Source organism: Phlebotomus argentipes, unplaced genomic scaffold (assembly GCF_947086385.1).
Source record: "Phlebotomus argentipes unplaced genomic scaffold, Phlebotomus argentipes genome assembly contig_2, whole genome shotgun sequence".
Lineage (NCBI taxonomy): Eukaryota > Metazoa > Arthropoda > Insecta > Diptera > Psychodidae > Phlebotomus > Phlebotomus argentipes.
This window is the reverse complement of record NW_026776162.1, coordinates 1,288,986-1,306,749: the sequence shown is the minus strand read 5'-3', so window position 1 is coordinate 1,306,749 and position 17,764 is coordinate 1,288,986. Positions and strand designations below refer to the sequence as shown.

General features: G+C 41.6%; 1 long non-coding RNA gene across 1 annotated transcript in view; it reads right to left on the bottom strand.

The window, feature by feature from the left end:
* The window catches only part of LOC132264771 (uncharacterized), a 43,150-nt gene that overhangs the window by 14,061 nt on the left and 11,325 nt on the right, over positions 1 to 17,764 (bottom strand). The window contains exon 2 of the long non-coding RNA XR_009468547.1: positions 301 to 376. This is a non-coding gene — a long non-coding RNA (uncharacterized LOC132264771). The remainder of the gene's footprint in view (positions 1 to 300; positions 377 to 17,764) is intronic.

Here is a 17,764-nt window from a genome sequence, read left to right as displayed (position 1 = left end):
ACACCCAGAGAATGGGTATGTTTCTTGTGCACCGACATTATACATTTTATTCGCATTAATCAAGTTTCAACAGTATCCCTTTCTATGATAAAAAAAAAGCTGAGCGATTTTGTAATTCTGCCATGATTTTTTCTCCGTATTCATTTTAAACACCCTCGCAATTCTTTCCCAATTCTTCTGCGTGCATGCGAAATAGGAGGAAAAACAACCCCTCAGAATGACAGTAAAAAAACACTGCGTGGAGTTCGTCGAAAAGGGAAAAAATTGCACATGGAGGGAGTGACTAATATTTAATTTTACCTGCAAGATTTGCACAACACTGTGTGGGCTGCGAATCCAATTGCTGGGGATGCCAAATAAATTTAATGTCCGTAATCTGTGGAGGAAATTAGACATAAAACTATTATTATTCTTGTCACCGCGATACCAAATGTGTAAACACAGTGTATTTCATCCGCAAAACCACCTTCGTGCCCAAATTTTCACCCATATTCACTGTATCTGTGACGCCAATCTATCTCCCATAGTGTCAGAATGAATTATGGACAGTTTCGTTGAAATTGAGCATATGTTTTACGGTGGATTGTGCCAATTAAATACACAGTGACTCTTGCAAATCACGTGAATTCATCCACTGATATTTCACGCGGAATCAATCCGATCTGCAGTGTTGTCATGATTTCACCAGATGACACACCGAGAGTGGGACAGAAAATCAATTGTTCATGTGGACTTTTTACACGAGTCACTGGATAAAGTCACCTGGTGGGCGAGATTCCAGGATGGAAGCCCTAAATGTGCCACAAGGGTCACTCATCGAGCAACTGAGGGCCATGCAGGGCAAAAAGTAAGTGTCTGCCTCATTAGAAAATGCCGGGAACAGGGCGAAGGTGTTGTGGGGGGCCCCGGAAGCGGCGTGAGTACCAACAGATGGTCGGTCAGCCGCCATGTGACTCAATTCAATTTGACAGGCAAGACGGCCTCTTTTATGCCTTGCACTCGCTGTTGTCTACCGGCGGCATTATTAATTCCACGCTGAGTCAGCGGGTGGCAAGCAGGAAATGAGGAGAATGAGATTGAAAGTGACTAAGAAATGTTGGCCATTTGAGTCACATTATTCGCAGCGCCGGTGGAATTACAATTAAAAGAGACCACCTGACACAATTCACGGAGGTAAATCTTTGAAGTTGCTGGTCGAAAAGCAATTATGGAATTGAAATTGATATCATATTTAATGCATGCATTATTGGATTCCTTCTTTCTCCAACAGCATGTAAAGAAATGCAAGAAAAAACGATTGCCCGGAACCGATATTCTACACTCACTCACGAAGGTATCGGATTTCACAGAAGAAGAACGATATATGCATTATTCCCGGAATACTCTCAATCAACTCCCTTACCAACTATTTGACTACACAATATCTTTCCTCCGTCCTCAGCCCAAATGGCCCTCCATGGACACGACTGTGCAGCGAAAATGGGTGGCTTGGGAGGGAAAAAGTTTGACTTTGTAATAGAAAACGGGGCCGAGATTTGGGAAAAGTATGCCTTTTGTCCAGTGAGAAATCAATCCGTTTTCCGGACTGGTGAAAAATCTGCTGTGTTTGTTGATTTTGCGCCATTGTACACACACGAGTCCCACGGAGGCGCCAACAAGGAAAGGCCGGAGAGGCGGGAAAATGGAAAATAGGCGACCGGAGACGATTCTCGTGGGCAATAAATCACGCCATTATTGTTAGTGTTTCGTTGATGTCGTGCTGCTTCAATGACTTCCATTCTTTATTTTTATTTGACAGCTGAATGGTGCCATTTTCCGGATTTTTCCCGCCAATCACACTCACACATTCCCACCATTTGAAAGTTAAGGAATTTACCCAGCTGTGAGAGTGCCATAGTCTTTCGTCGAGGGTGATAACAGTACAACTGACACAACTTCTCATTTTCTGTGTTTCTTTTATTGTTCTTAACGTTCCAAGGAGAAGGTAAGAAATCACTCTCATCTCATTGTGGTTGTCATTCATCAACTCTGGCTGAAACGAGCGCTGCTCTTGCTTTAAAGCGCTCTCAATAGTCTGCCACTTAATTTGACTAAAGAGTTGTAAGAGTATTTCCGTGCATAAAGGAGGTAAATTCATCTATACACTGTCTAATTCTCCCGTGGCGTATCTCACGAAGCACCCTTATATCCACTTATGGCAATTTATTAGCGTGGCAGCGAATTGATTTTAAAATTCGACGGAAATGTGTGCGCACCTGTTGTCGGAACTAATCAATACGGGCCCGCGAACTGCTCTCTGCACTTCCTGCAGCAGTGCCACTCAGATGGAGTGGCTTGTTAGAGCTGGGGATGCATCCGCTACAGGGGAGAGAATCCTCCATATTATGGAGAAACCTGGAGTGGCTAAAGTGGTGAAAATTTCCGTAGCATTCACTCAAAGGCATCGGGCGAGGGAATCAATTGAGAGCGCTCAAGTGGAAACTCCACCACCCATATTTCACTCTTTGACTGCTGCACAAACAAGCGAGGGAGGAAAATTGCAAAAATGCAATTTATATAGTGCAAGTCATCGGCTTTGCCATTCGCTCGCCTCCACGTGGCCCAGCAAGATGCCGCGTCACTTCTGCACTGTCATTGCACACCATTGAAAGGGCTGTATTTGTGAATTTGTCCCTTGGGAGCCATGAGAGGAATTAATATGCATGCACACGGGGCATCGAGGTGGACACTTTAATTGTATTTTGATAAACAATTTTCCCAGTCCCGCGAGGCCAATGCGAAATTTTGACTGCCGAAATTGGTCTCAACAGTCAAATTCACACCACTTCGGTATCTCATTTTAATCTGCACTCCGGGTGGGGTGCCAATGTAATTTCCCAGCGGAGAAGAAATCCCTCTCTTTGGCCGATATCAATTCAAGGGAAATTGCATCGTTGGACAAATTTCAGGTCAAAGAGAGGCACACATGCAATGAAACTGCACACCATGGAATTTTTCATTTCCCTCCAATATTGCAGGAAACAATTAACTTTTCAGCGGGACAGCGGAGGGTCTCTGGAATATATGACGAGACTTTTCCCACATACAACCAAACTTCCATCGCACAAACGTATATAGGGCTCCTTCCATGGGAATTCTTCAAATTGTGGCGCGAAAGGAGCAATTTAACATTAATTACGGAGCAATATAGCGGAAAATGTTCTATTGAAGCACATGAAATATTGCAATGTACAATGGATTAAGGCAAAATGGGTGCAATTTATGACATAAAGCAATTACAAGACCACGCTTTTATGTCTTATTTTATAAAAGTTTCTCAACCCCTAAAACACCGGAACATTAGCAAAATGTCTGCAATATATTTCTCCAGAGCGTTTTCATGAATTGATTCGGGAAAAAGACAGAAGCTATATATGTAGCTATTCAGTAAATTTTGTCCATTGCGCAAAACTTGAAATTCTGATCGGTTCTGGAGTTGCCGGCCGCAAAATTTCGTCTGCTGTGCATTGTGCCAATTGAAAATACATCACACATCCAATATTACCTAAGCTCAATCCATGTGCGATTCCCATGGAAGATCGCCCAGAGGCAATTACGACATTCATTGTTGTGTCGTTTCATCTGCAGTTTACGGGTGGTACCAAATCACATTATTGTGCCATTCAGTGCGGAAATCATCCAAGAGGTTCGCATTAGGGTGGCGATTTTCAATTGGAATTGCCAATGATTTATTGGGAAGAGAATGTGCACCACACACGCGGTAAGCCATTCAAATGCGGGGCAACAGAAAAAGAATTGAGGAGAGGCACGAAATCCTCAACAGGATATGACTTGGACTGAATGTGACTGAGCAACAAATACACTTGGCGATGTGCAGAAGAATTGAAGCACTTCCAGTCTCACAAAAAGACTCTCAAATCTCTAGAGGAAGGAAGAGAGTGAATGGGAAAAACTGACCTGCACCAACATTCGAGTCCTCGTCCGAAGGCAATAATAATTCCTGTCGTGACATCTGGCGAGCGATTGAATATGAAAATAAGGAGTTGATTAGGGATGAGGCCATCGAGAGCAAAATTACCAGCCCCTCTTGACTCACTTTAGTTCATCTCTATTGACATCATTTGGCCAGTGGACAAATATCACATGACAGATTCTTAAATAATCATTTACGAATGCGCTGAGCTGAAGTCTCTCACTCGAGGAATGCTCGTCTGGCAATCGTGCACAAAGAGGAAGCGGAGAAAAAATCCGTCTCTTGACTGTGTGCAGGATCAAATGGAGGGATTTACCTGGACATTCGAGAGGGATCAAATGAGCATTGACGATAAAAGAGTGTAATTCTATCGCTCTGCCATTATTTCTCACCATTGGTTCTGCTCTCAGAAATGCATGTGAGAGGTATAAATAGTGAACAAATTGCCATTGCCTCACTTTCAACTTTCCCATCGCATGGCTGTTTGAGTCCCAAACACCCGTGGCAGCATCTGTAGTCCATTGGCAGCTCAAATATATTATTTTCACGAGAATCTCGAAACGCTTCTGCAGAGCAGCATTGCATCCATGGAGAGAAAACTTCTTCAGGGCATGAATGCATCACTCAACTTCTGTTGCTATCAATTAAAATTGTTCATAGAACACGTATAGGTATGTGTGTGTGTGTGTATTCTCGAGATGATTTGAAAATTGGAACCAATTTTCTAGAGTGAACTAATTCGGAGCGCGTCGAATAGGTCTGAGGGTAACATGAGAAGCCGGCTACGACTCTTCATATTCAATATCTCCGGAGGTACTTTTCGCACACAGGAGCAAGCAGGGTCGAGAGGAGGTGGAAACTTTTCAAAGCAAACCCATTATGAGGAGATCGCATGGGAAAGAAGGCCTTTTCATCCTCACAATTTGCCCATCACATGGGCGACTTTATAATTTATATTCAGGTCTTTCATTCAACTACACTAATGCTCTGTCTCCCACAATAAACCTCACACAGTCCCACTCCCATCCAATCAGCCAGGCTCAGGGATTCCCATAAAAACGCCAAGGCGGGAGGAATAAAATCGATACTTGAGCCAGACTTTTGATATGATGTAAAGAGGCACTGAGGGGAATAATGTAATACATTTTCAATACACTGTCACACGATAAATCTTCTCTTGAGCCTCACCTGCACGGCACAAGTAGTAAAATTTGTGGATGGGAAGCCGAAAGTAGAATTCACACACTAAAACAGACTCCTCGTCACAGTGCTCTGTATCCATCCGAAAGCGGATTGAGGGGTGTGTATTAAAAATTCAGCATTTGTGGCCATTCGGCCATCATGTTGGCCCTTAACAAACATAATCCCAATCCACCTTTCCCGCCCATTGAGGCAAATCCCCACATAATTCGCGATAGCGAACAAACTAATTTTTTGCCATCATCTCACATAATCCTTTTTTGCCCTATACGCGTAAAACGGAGCGTCTGCCAACCGCACAGATTCTGCGGCACGGCGAGACCTCGACTTGCAAAGTTTTTCCCAACTTTTTCACCACATCTGTGTGACACCTTCTGTGAACCACTCACTTGGATGCAATAGGTGTAATTACTTCTGAAAATTGCAGTCATTATCCACCCTCTCGGGCGTCTCTGCCAATCCTCGTGTTACACTGTCGTACAAGAATATCTCGTATTCTGACAATCCTTTATCCCTCCTCGAGGCCCACAAATCAACCACATAGCGATAAAGCTCCAGCGAAATCCTAATTCACCTGAATAGCGCTGCCAATAAAAACGTATCAATCCGGCCAAACGATAAATTATAGTTGGACACTTTTGGCAGTGCAGTGTAACTAGCGATGTGAACAAGAGAAGCACCTTTTGCAGAAAGTACTGCTGTTTTTCCCACTTCATAACGCCATTGTCTTGTTCCACCCAATCTCCCGCTGAACCACGAAAATGTGTATTTAAACCACCCAGGGAAGGGGTGTAGTGTGCCGTGGGTGAGACTTTAAATCCAAGAGGATCAGTAATTTGTGTTAGGTTTGACAACACTGCACCTGAGCGCCAAAGTCCACCCGCCGCCACATAACAAATGACTGGCGTCCTCCTGCCACTGCACAGAGATGGGATTGGAAGGCGCATATACAGCGTGCTGCTTCAAATGGGACAAATATAATTATTTACATCACTGGATTTAGCAGGAGTTTGCCTGAGAAGCATCACCTCACACCACATCAATTCCGCCCCTCAATTTTGATCCACCAAAAGCTCCTGCGAAATTATGTATCGCATCCTGGAGTTCTAGCCTCATCCCTGAACATATATCTGGGCAGAGCTCATATATTACACTTGCCACTACAACGCATAAATAATGCCGTTTTGATAATGCTGCTCGTTTTAAATTAATTTGATAAATTGCTCCTTATCTCATTAATGAAGGAATTGCTCTTCATACATTCCCAAGTCGCGAGCCTGTCTCGCTCAGGGAGTGTGCATTAGGGGAGAGACGCAAAAAATAGCGGATACATGTACATATCTGCGCGCGAGAGCGAATTGGATGTGTAGAATGGGCGAAGTATTTAATGGGGGTGAGTCTTTATACGGTGTCGTCAGTGGAAAATTGAATAAGAGAAGCAGGAGGAAGATTTTTCACCAAGAACACACCATAAATTTCCCACCCAGCCAGTGAAATACGACGAAAATAGTCGACAATAAAAATATTTAAGGCACATTTTCCGCATTCACCCAACACGGTACTAAATTGCACTCTACACACAGTCCCAGAGCGCTTCTCCTGTTGTCGGAAGGGACGCCCAGGTTGGGAGATAGCAAGGGGCATTTATGAGGTGAATTCACCGGCGAAAGCTCCATGCATGTATAGAGAGTTATGAGAATATTTTAAATTTTTGCCAAAAATTTCAGCATGCTTCACAAATATGTGCTATGGGTAATTTTGACTCGGTAAATTCCAATTTATTCACATTAACACATTCGCAAACTTTTCCGCACATAGTTGCCCCTTGGAAAGCCCAGGGTTCGCAGGGGTTGTGCGAAAAAAAAACCCTGGCGGATGAGCTTCTAAGTAGAACTATAGTGGATTTTTGTCTTCATTTGTAGCTGTCGCATACGGTGTAAAATCGTAAAATTATATGACAAACAGCCACGAGACACACATATTCCGCCCCTTGGGAGAGCCAAGCGCTTGCCATCTCATCTATCCGCCCGCCATTCGCCGGTTTAACCCATGAAAATAAAACTCACGGAGCTCCTGGGCACACCGGGGCACAAACCATGGAAATTGCGTTATAAACTTTCGCGAATGAGTTGGTTAAAAATTTATCAAATATACAGCGGCGGCGAACAAAAATGCACAAGGGGCTGGTTTTGAATGCGTGAAGAAGAAGTGGAGGTGAGTTGAGGAAAAATTGTGAAAAATTTAATTTTCCACTTTTGTGAGTAGCACAAGTTCCAGCCTCACTCTTTTTTCCGCGCTCTCTCTCTCCTCTCGTGAGGCTCCTCTGCAAGCGCCACCCACTGATTTGCCGCCACCGCATTTTCCCCCCATTGACTACCGCAAGGTGATTGTATTCAACCAGTTATAACAATATAATAAGCATGGAGAATACATGGGTTGTATTCATAGGGAAAACTCAAAAAGGGCTTCATTGTTTTCCCGCGAAACACAGGAATAGATTTATGAATACAACAAAGACCCACCCCTCGGGCGATCCACCCCAGTCTCCATCGCACTACCCCGTGATATGCTCGCAACGAGCGCAGGAGGACCGGGGAAGTATGATGGGAAAATATTTCTCTCTTTCTCTCTATTTTTCTACATATTATAAAAGGAGGAAAACATCTCACTAACGGAAAACATATGAATTTTCTTGTGTTAAAAGAAAACACCTTTTTGTACATATTTGCGAAAAATCACTCAAAACAATAACACGTGAAATTAATAAGTAATGCTTTGGATGTAGTATGGCTGCCAGTGTGGTTTGAAAATCCAATTGATTTTACAATATATTGTTGAAAATTTACCACTGTGGACTTACACAATTTTACTCCTCTTCAAATATTTATGTTGCAATCGACCTGGGTATAATTGTGTTTATGGAAAACATTTAATTTTTAACAAAGCTCATGAGCCAATTTATTGGTCAAACTAAATTAATAACCACATTGATCAAATATGCCAAAGAGCGAACATTTACGCATCAATGCTTAACGAGTTAATTCAACCGGCTTTCCCGTGAGCAATCTGCCAGTATATGTGTATATAGAATATGTGTGTAGCATGAAAGATATTCTAGGCAAGTGCCTGGCCATTCGTACGATATGTAGGTTCTTGCGAAAATGCTGCTGGGTTAAATTGAGAATGCAGGGTGCATGCAGAAGCACTGTATTACGGAAATGGCGATGACCTAATTACAATTTTTACAGCATGTTCCGGGCGAGACTTCATCCCGGGCGGACAATATTGAGAAATATGGCCAATACTGGGAGGATGCCACCCACGATGTCTTGACGATGCATCCCTCCCATGAGCCGTAATATATTTCCGGATGGGATGCACACCATAACTCACTGACACTCCTCGTGCACGCTCAGCAGAATGGCAGTCTGCCGAGTGCGTTTCCCCCTCGCGCAACAACGGAACAAAGCTCCGCATATTGGAGATTGAAAAAAGCTCTCCTCGAACTTTGCTGTCGCGTCGCTGCATGAAATTTTATTATTTCAACTGCCGCCATTGCAAATACCCCCGAGAAGCTGCTGAATATTTACAATTGTTGCTACAAGGGTTAAAAATTTATCTCGCTATTTTTACTACACTTCCTCCAAAGTGTACGGGCGAGGATTGAGGCGAAAAAAGGACGAATTGGTGGGGTTATTGAGACACCAGAAGTATCGAATAAATATTGAATGAAGCACCAAATAAATATCAAGGGTGAAGAGACACAAAACCCATTGGGGGGAGTCTTAAATTTCTCACCCACAATCCTTTATCACCTTCCGAACTCAACTGTGGGCGCCATGAAAAAAGGCATGATTGAAAGACGATCTCACGAGGATTTTTCCCAGAAACTCTCCTTGTCGGCTTGTTTCACTTTTGCACATATAGAAATTTCGGCGGATACAGTCAAATATTGACTGTGTCTATATTTAGACAAAGGGCATTATTGTATAGCTCACGTGTATGCATACATATTGACAGTGTCAAGCGAAGAACGAAGGGTTGTTTTTGCAACTTCTTTCATCTCAAATGATACACAATTTGTGCTGAAATGAAATGTTACATCGCTTCTGTCTCAGAAGTTGTAGAACGTAGAAAAGTGGTTGTTTTATGTCCCGCATTCGTCTATCACATTTCTATTCACATATTGTTATGATGATCCTGACTTGAGGAGCGCAAAATTAAAGAGAATTGCCAAGAAATCATTGAGGGAAATTCCTCACGGCACTCTGTCCCACTGCCAACGCCATCATTTCTATTCTCCACGACCCCATGCGAGGGAGAAAGGAGTCACCGAAGCATACCCTCCTATTTTCCAGAGAGGGAAAGAGAGATGATAAATTCGATTGGCACAACAATCAATTTATTCAGCGAAATGGAAAATATTTTCTCATGCTGTGGTGACTTCCATTGGCACAAACTATGTTATGTGAATTTCATCCCCCGCAATTGCCACGCGGGGGGTGGCAAATAAACAGGCACAAATCGAGGCATCATGAGAAAAAAAAGCCACAAATTTAATCTTAAAGCATATCACTTTAGTTGTATATTCTCTGCCAATTCTAAGAATTTCAGGCTGTGCCGAGGATAAAAAAGACTCGATATGCCGACGTGTTCTATTTTTAGACACATTCCTTCTCCTCTGCTTCACATCTTGCAAATTGCGAAAATTAAAATAAAATTCCCATCACAGCGAAAAAATATAATCTTTTAACTTTACACTCGAGTGATTTTTAAACAATACGCAAAAAGCTTACAGTGTTGCTTTATACACACTCTCGAGAGATTTTCGCGGATTTTCAAATTTATTACAACATTGCTGATCATACTTCACAAATAGAGAATTCTCCACCCGCTCCAGCTCTAAAATATTCGCAATAAAGAGCAAAGTATGGTAAACTTTAGCAACTTTGGCGAAGAGTTGAGCAAATCAAAATTCCTGAAAAGTAAACTCCGTGTATAGTTTGCGCGGAAGGGATCGTTTGCCCAAGGATGAACTATGCTCAGAATGACTTGTGTGTACATCGCACGGAAAATTTATTCAGGATAATTATCCAACCATTTATCAATGTTATTGATGACTTTGTGGATAAAACGGTGGAAAATGTGCAAAATCACGACGCCTGCAACAAATTTAAAGTGTAAATGGGGTAAATTCGCCATCGTCGCTCACAACCGATGCCATATTTTCAATACACACTCTCTCACTTTCCCCGCGTGTGGGATTTTCACACAATCCCCAGCGTGCTCCATCACAGGAGCTCGAGTGGGCGGAGGACATGTGAAAAGATTATTTGCCACTTTGACGTGATGTGCCGAACGAGAGTCCCTGGCAGAAGGGCCCTCAGTCCTCCAGCATCGAGGATATTCCCGAGCAAACACACAAAAGTGCGAGAAGGCGTTTATGATTTCCAATATTAGATGGATTGGCGCCAAAAGGGGAGGCTTTTTCTATCTCCGGTGCCGTCTTTGAAATTTCATGCTTCACAAGATTGAGCAACTTTTCGACCCACAAGCAAAAGATTCTTTCTCACTTAAAGAGGCCCAGGGAAAATCTCATTCAGATCACACAGTGGCGAAAGTAGAAATTTGGGCAGTAAATCCACATCTCTTCATTCCCAACGTCAATAGTTTCCTGGAACTTATGAAATACCACGATGAGACAGACGGAAAATTCATCGTATCTATGCTTAGAGATTTCCCAGAATCTGGGAAAGTCCTACTTGCATTTTCTCTACTGTACATTCATAAGAAGCACCGCTCAAAGTCGCTCCGCGAACCCTCATATGACAGACATAATATTAAATGCCCTTTCAGCTTTGACTTATATCCCTCCATCTCGGGCTGAGCGGAAGATGTACGTGGATCCCCAAACTAGATATGATAGCGACGACTGCCAGGAAATTACAAGGGAGGCAATTCACAATTGCCTTCCTTTGTGCGCGTCTTAACGCCAGAATATGCTCATGCCGAAACGACTCTCGGGAGAAATTCACATAAGGTTAAAAATTCATTATATGGAAATACCATTGAATTTTCCAAATAATTCAACATATTTTCGTATGCAGAGATATATCATGACTTATTAATAAATTTTATTTCCTGCAAAATTCACGTATGACAGCGGCTTGAAATATTCAAGAGAGTGACAAATCAATTTTAATCCTAATTTTGAAATGAGTCAAATGTGCATTTAATTTTTAAATATTACATTACACAAAGATTTAATGAGTTTTTTTTTCTTGTATCAATGGAAAAGTTATTTCCTGACATCTGCCAACAGCCCACACTTGAAATGGGCATTCTGAGTGAATATTCACCATTGCTTCTGCCATTCTGTGTCCTTTTCGTAATGCATGAAATTTTGCTGCCAGCCATGGAATTACTCCAACCATAGGGGGAGCCCATTAAGCTTTCAGTTTGGCAATGACAAGTGCAAAATCGCCAGCCACCCACATTTAAAGTCCCACCCCTTTCGCCCTATGGGTGAAAATCAGCTCACTCTCTCACACACGGTTCGGGCTTTTAAATGTCAGAGGAAATGAATATCATTTGGATTATGTGTCGTTCACTTTTCGACGCTATCAGTGCATTTTTCGGGACGTCCTCATCAATTTACCCACCCCGTGGGGTGCGGCGTGCCGGGGAGCTGCTCCACCATCCGGCCATCTGGGGTGTGAGGGATGAAATTCGATGCGCTGTGCACCAATTTGCGAAATAGCGTGCGCCAGCGATTCCCACACCCAGAAGCATCTCCGCCATAGGAAAAACTCCCTGCATAATCCATGCATTCGAGAGGAGCCACCCGCTGACTCCCTCAGCGTCTGCTTTCAATTTATTTATTAAATATTTCATGCAATCTCTCCCCTCGCCGTGAACTTGGTGCACATTAAATCATTCACTCCTGCCGGTGATACCAGCGATCGTGGTGAGTCAGGAAGTGTTGAATGCAAATTTGCTCAACAATCGCACACATTTACACAATAAAATCCCATCCTCGAAGAAATTCAATTCCATTCACTCACACGGGGAATTATTCACAGCCAGGGGTGATGTTTACTCACAAGGTGTACGCAGATTTGGGGAAAGGAGGAAAAACTCAATGGAAAAATGTTTCCATCTCGAGGAGATGTTTCCAACCGGAAATCTCTGTGTCGCTCTCGGCGAAACTTACTCCCTTACGTGAGGAAAAATATAAATTTAATTTTGTGACAGTTGTAAACCAACAATACGGGTAAAAAGGCATTCTGTACATAAAATATACAAAATTGAAAATATTGTTATATAAAAAGGAGTGTTTACACTAAAGTCATAGTGCGCGAAGACGCAATATTCAGTTCAAGCATAGGTCTTTGATGTACAATATTCCTTACTAAAAGTGTATGGGGAAGCGACGAAGGGTTTCTCCTGCACAAAATGTGTGCCTGAGTTTATGTTAATTAAATCATCTGTGCTCAACATGTATTCCTCTCCATATACCAACCATATTCCCTTCCTCAGCTTCAAAAGAGATTAAAGTGGGATGAAGCAGAGAGTGCACGATGAAAGATAAAAGTCTTTGATTACGATGCCGATGACGGTCCATCAATTTGCAAATGAGCTGAAAAATTCACACACAAAACGTCAAACTGTAGAGAATTCTTTAAGCGCAACACTATCATATTCCACGCGAAGTAAAATCAATCGAAAATGTGGAGTGAGCTGTCATGGTAGCTCGTGAGCTGTATTGAAAGTGTATCCATTCTATATTTATTCTATTAAATGTCTTTGCGAGTGAGCTTGAAGGAAAAGTTCATAAAATTAATAATGAAGAGATCGATCCATTTCATTTAAACTAAAAGTTGAAGTTTTATGTACACTATGTCTCCATTTCTATTGCTTTTTTCTGTGTACATAGGCACCAAGAGACAGCCCTTCTGGTTCACCCCTCGAGACGAGGCGAGCCTTCTATAGTTAAGTAAGTCAGCAAAGTTGTGAAACTTTTATTCCATTCCGTTTCTTCATTTTATCTTCGACCTTAGTGGTATATATTCCTGTTGAAGCTCCTCTTTGTTCTCGCCAACAATTTTGTCTCAGAAAACCATTATAAATATATACTCATGCTCAGTGTATAGATTTGGAGACTCTGGCTGGAGAGCATTTTCAGAAATGATAAAACTTTTATCGTTGATTTACTTTTCCTCTATTTGTAATTCCTCGAATTGTCATCAATTGAGGCAATCAAATTGTCTTATGAAAACAGGGCGGCGCTCATTCTTTTTAAATTAAAAGTTATGGTAATGTTTCCTCAACGCTCCCATTGTCATTTGGCGCGCTTATGAATGTCTCGCTCTCTGTCTTCACGCAATTCAATTGAAAGACCGCACAAAGTCAAACATCTCATGCCATCAGAGCAGAAGAGGCACAGAATAAAAAAGAATGTACCAGAAGGAGTCAATTAATCACGATTAGTACAATCATGAATTTCACTTCTTCTCTGTGGCCCACATGTAAATGACTCCACGCGTACTTTACTGAATATTTCATCTCACAGAGGGAATGATCTTTTCCTCAAACAGACCTTTTTCTCTTCCGCTTTCCCACACACCTCTCGATAGCTATAACGCTTCCTCTTGTTCTGCTTTTACCCTCGACTTTCCTCGCGAGAATTTATTTACCGACTTGTTTATCTGCAAATTACGGGAATTTTGAGACTGTGAGTCATGGAAGCACTGTCAGTGGAAAACTTTATTTTAATGAGCTTTCCATTCCAATTTATTATCATTGGAAACTTTCTCTTGCGAGCTTAATTCTCACGATACACTTTTTAATGCCATTCATATTGTATATAAAATATTTTTACCTCCTCGAGGCGTTAATACAATTTTTTTTCCTATTTTGAAATCAAAACACTTCGAGTGTCTGTTAAATTAGTCAGTGCGAGGAAGCAGAAGTCCGACAAATACCGATCGCATAAAAGCAGATTTAGGAGTTTAGTTTCACAACATTTCGATGTTTTGGTTAATCCCGTTTGACATGACAACTGATTAGATATTGAATTATTAATAATTCTGCTCCTCATCTTGACACTAGCTGATTAATGTTGGTGGTTCGTGGCGACGTCAGAAAGCTCCTCCTTAATTGACCGTTGATGTTTGTCCACTGGCCAATTTGTGTCTCTACGTAAATAGCTGTAGTGATTAATTAAATTCGGGAACAGAGCAAATAAGCAAGTATTTGTGTTTGTCAATATTGCTCTGTACTAATCACTCTCTCCAAGTTTACCTTTCTGTTTGAGAGCACAACATTGTTTTTCTATAACAATTATACCAATAAAAAGTGTCCTTTCAGAGCATTAGTGACAATCAGTTTCTATCGCCACATGTTTACAATGTGTCCGTACTTTTGGCATAAATTGCACACACATTACTACTCTCCATGTCGGATTTACATGTTGTAATCTCTGTGCTTATATTTATGTGATTTTGTACATTTCGCTAATGAGAACGTTCATTTTGGTATTAAATCCTCACCGCTAATCTCGATTTAGAGCCAATTTCAGAGTGGTTTTTCATTCATTCGTAAATTAAAGCATAAAACCAAACATTCCCCAATTTGACAAAATAAGTCAATTCTCTGTTAGCACTTTGGTGAAACGCTCGCCTTTCACATCCTCAATATTGGTACATATATTTACCATAATAACGCTTTCATGTGAATTTATGGCACCAGAGAATGTTTACACTCTGACCATTAATACAGCAAATGTGACTGGGTTTTGCTGTGAGTGACTTCGTTTATTTGAAATCACAAATACGTGGGGTCGGTGTATGTGAGTGGCATTACACGAGGCTTAAATTTTCATCCATTCCTCACTCTTCCTCGTCACTCCTAATGGACGCAGAGCTCTAAGCGCGCGAAATTCGAGCCTCACAGAGGCTGCAAAAATGTTTTGCACAGCATTTTGTGTTGCGGAAACATTTTTCCACTAGACGTTTTGTTGTCTAAAACTTTTCCACTATAGTTTCCCATAGCAGAATTTCTGCAAAATGTAAATATTCAGCGTCGGTTCGGTTACAGTTTTAGCGGCTCTCGGGGAGTTTATTTAAAGCAAATGTGTGGTTTATGAATATTTTTTCCCCTTTCGGGACCGGATTTTTATTCCTCTTCCCACCCATCCAAGGCATATCCTTAATATGTTATGGATAAAACTCCGTCGTGTCCCCCATTCGATGCTGGCTTTCTCGCTTGTATACCTTTTTTTTCGCTTCCAAGCTTGCGAAAAAAATGTACATATACTTTGTATTTAATCCAGGCAAACACGGCTAGAGAATGAGTTATTCCGGTGTTTGAGTGTGTACAATTGAGAAAAATATTACATCCTCATCTTGGATTATCACTGAGCCTCGCCGTTTTTCTTGCTCTACGCCTTTTTTTGTCTATTCAAAGGGTTTCTCGCTGTGCTAGCATTTTTTACTGCATAACAAACCGTCTAATTTCGATGCGATATGTGAAAAGCGGACAAATTTTCACTGATTTTACAGCGAAAGTGCTGAGGAAATCTGAAATTTCGTTGAGTATCGCTGATTGGTGTGAAATGTAAAAGTTTTCTCAATTGCATCATCAGGCGATATACGTGCCATTCCCTTTTCCACACACGCGCTGTCCTGGTGGAATGAACTATTATAGGATGACTCAACTGGACGCAACTCATTAGCAAATGTAATTTCAGGGAATTGCTGAGACTGTCTGTTTCGCCAATGACACATTTCCAGGCCCATAAACTCCGTTCCGATGCAGTAAATTGTTCCTCGCCAATAAACATTCCGCCATGGTTAGCAATATATATCTATGATTTAAGTGTCTTGCAGATACATTTTATTTGAATTGTATCGCAATGGCGAGAACGGAGTTGTATGGTGGATGGCGTAAGTATTTCTTGAGCGAGGGCAAATATTTACTTAATCTCAAATTGTGTGGAGCACGCTTAGTGCAATAAAATTTTACTTTTGAGCAATTAAATGTCGTGGCAGAAATTGCAAATGAAGGAACATTGCCAAGTTAAAGTGGGTGAAAGGAGAAATTGTCTGTGTCTTTGGCTTAATTGCGGCCATAGTGAATAGTCGAGGAAACTGCAAAAAGCTCGCCTCTTGTTTGCTCCCACAATTTCAAGGGTGAATTAATCAACAGCGCAATATTATGTCGTAATTGCCAGCACACGACCATCAGACATGATCGTGGCAAATTGATTAATTCCGCCACTTTGGACAATTCCTCATCTGAAATACACGCTCTCGGTGGACGCCGAATGTTGGCTGTATGCAAATATTGGGATGTACATTACATATTTTGCCTCTGCGTCGCGCGCCCTATTTGAATATTTCCGCAAATAAAATTCCATTTATATGAAATTCACGTGATATTTCATGAAGTGAAAGCTTAATTTCTCATATAAAGAGCCCCTGAATGGGAAACGAAAATCACCCCAAACTGTGAATGTTGACTTGTAAAGAGGGGAAAAGCTCTCTATTAAAATTGTGTGTTTATGTGTAATGAATTCATTTTTGGCTGACTTTTATAGTTGAACTGCAGAAATTTAAGTACTCTTCGGCATATCAATTTTTATATCAACATTTTTCCGCTCCGCTATATTTCATCCATGTAATTGATGTCATTGTTCCTTGATTCATTGGCCTCACTATGTATGTAATTCATTCATTGAGAAACTGTGAGTGCGGAAAGTGTCATAATAAATTCATTTTGCCGCAGTACTGCATTTCAAAAGGGGCGAGCCAGCAATCTGAATGGAAAAGGTGTTAAATGTAAATTCAAGAAATCAGACGATTAAGAGCCTTTCACAGGCAATTTGCCCACAATAAATACTTCGAGATTGCGCCTTAACCAATTTACACGCCAAACCATGACCTCTCCTCTCGCTCTGTCTGTTGTTTCCTGCTCAACCCCAACCCTCGAACGCACGGAGTCTGCATTATTGTTTGCCTCACGAGCACAATTACTAACTGTGGCAGCTGCTGCCACCAGCAAGGGTTCGCAGAGTCTATGTTTGCGCAGAAGAAATCACCAGCCAAGAAATGATATTTTAAAAATTATTCACTGGAAGCACTCTCTCGGCATTGAGCTTGTGCCGAGGGGGTTGGGAAAAAGCTGACGAGGGGATATGGAATTATATGAAAATGCTCGGGGCTTCTCTGTGGTTTTCCGGACATTCAGCACTTCCATTGAGAATATGACGGCACTCGTTGGGAAATTATACAGTACCAATAATAGTCTTATATTAATAAAGGAGAACCCCACATGACTAATACACCACTTGATGCCTTTGGGCCTAGAGACACTCCCCGGAGATGAGAGAGAGCGAGACGAGGCCACTCAGGCCAGATGACGAAATGCCTTCAAGGGATGGTTTTAGCAAAAACTCATCTCACGCCAGAAGCAGACAATGTGACTACAAAGCGTACAAAGCAGAAGTGCAGAGACCGAAATCATTTTAACACACTATACGTATGATACGTGATTAAAGAAGTTGAAAAAAGATTGCCAGAAAATCGAAGA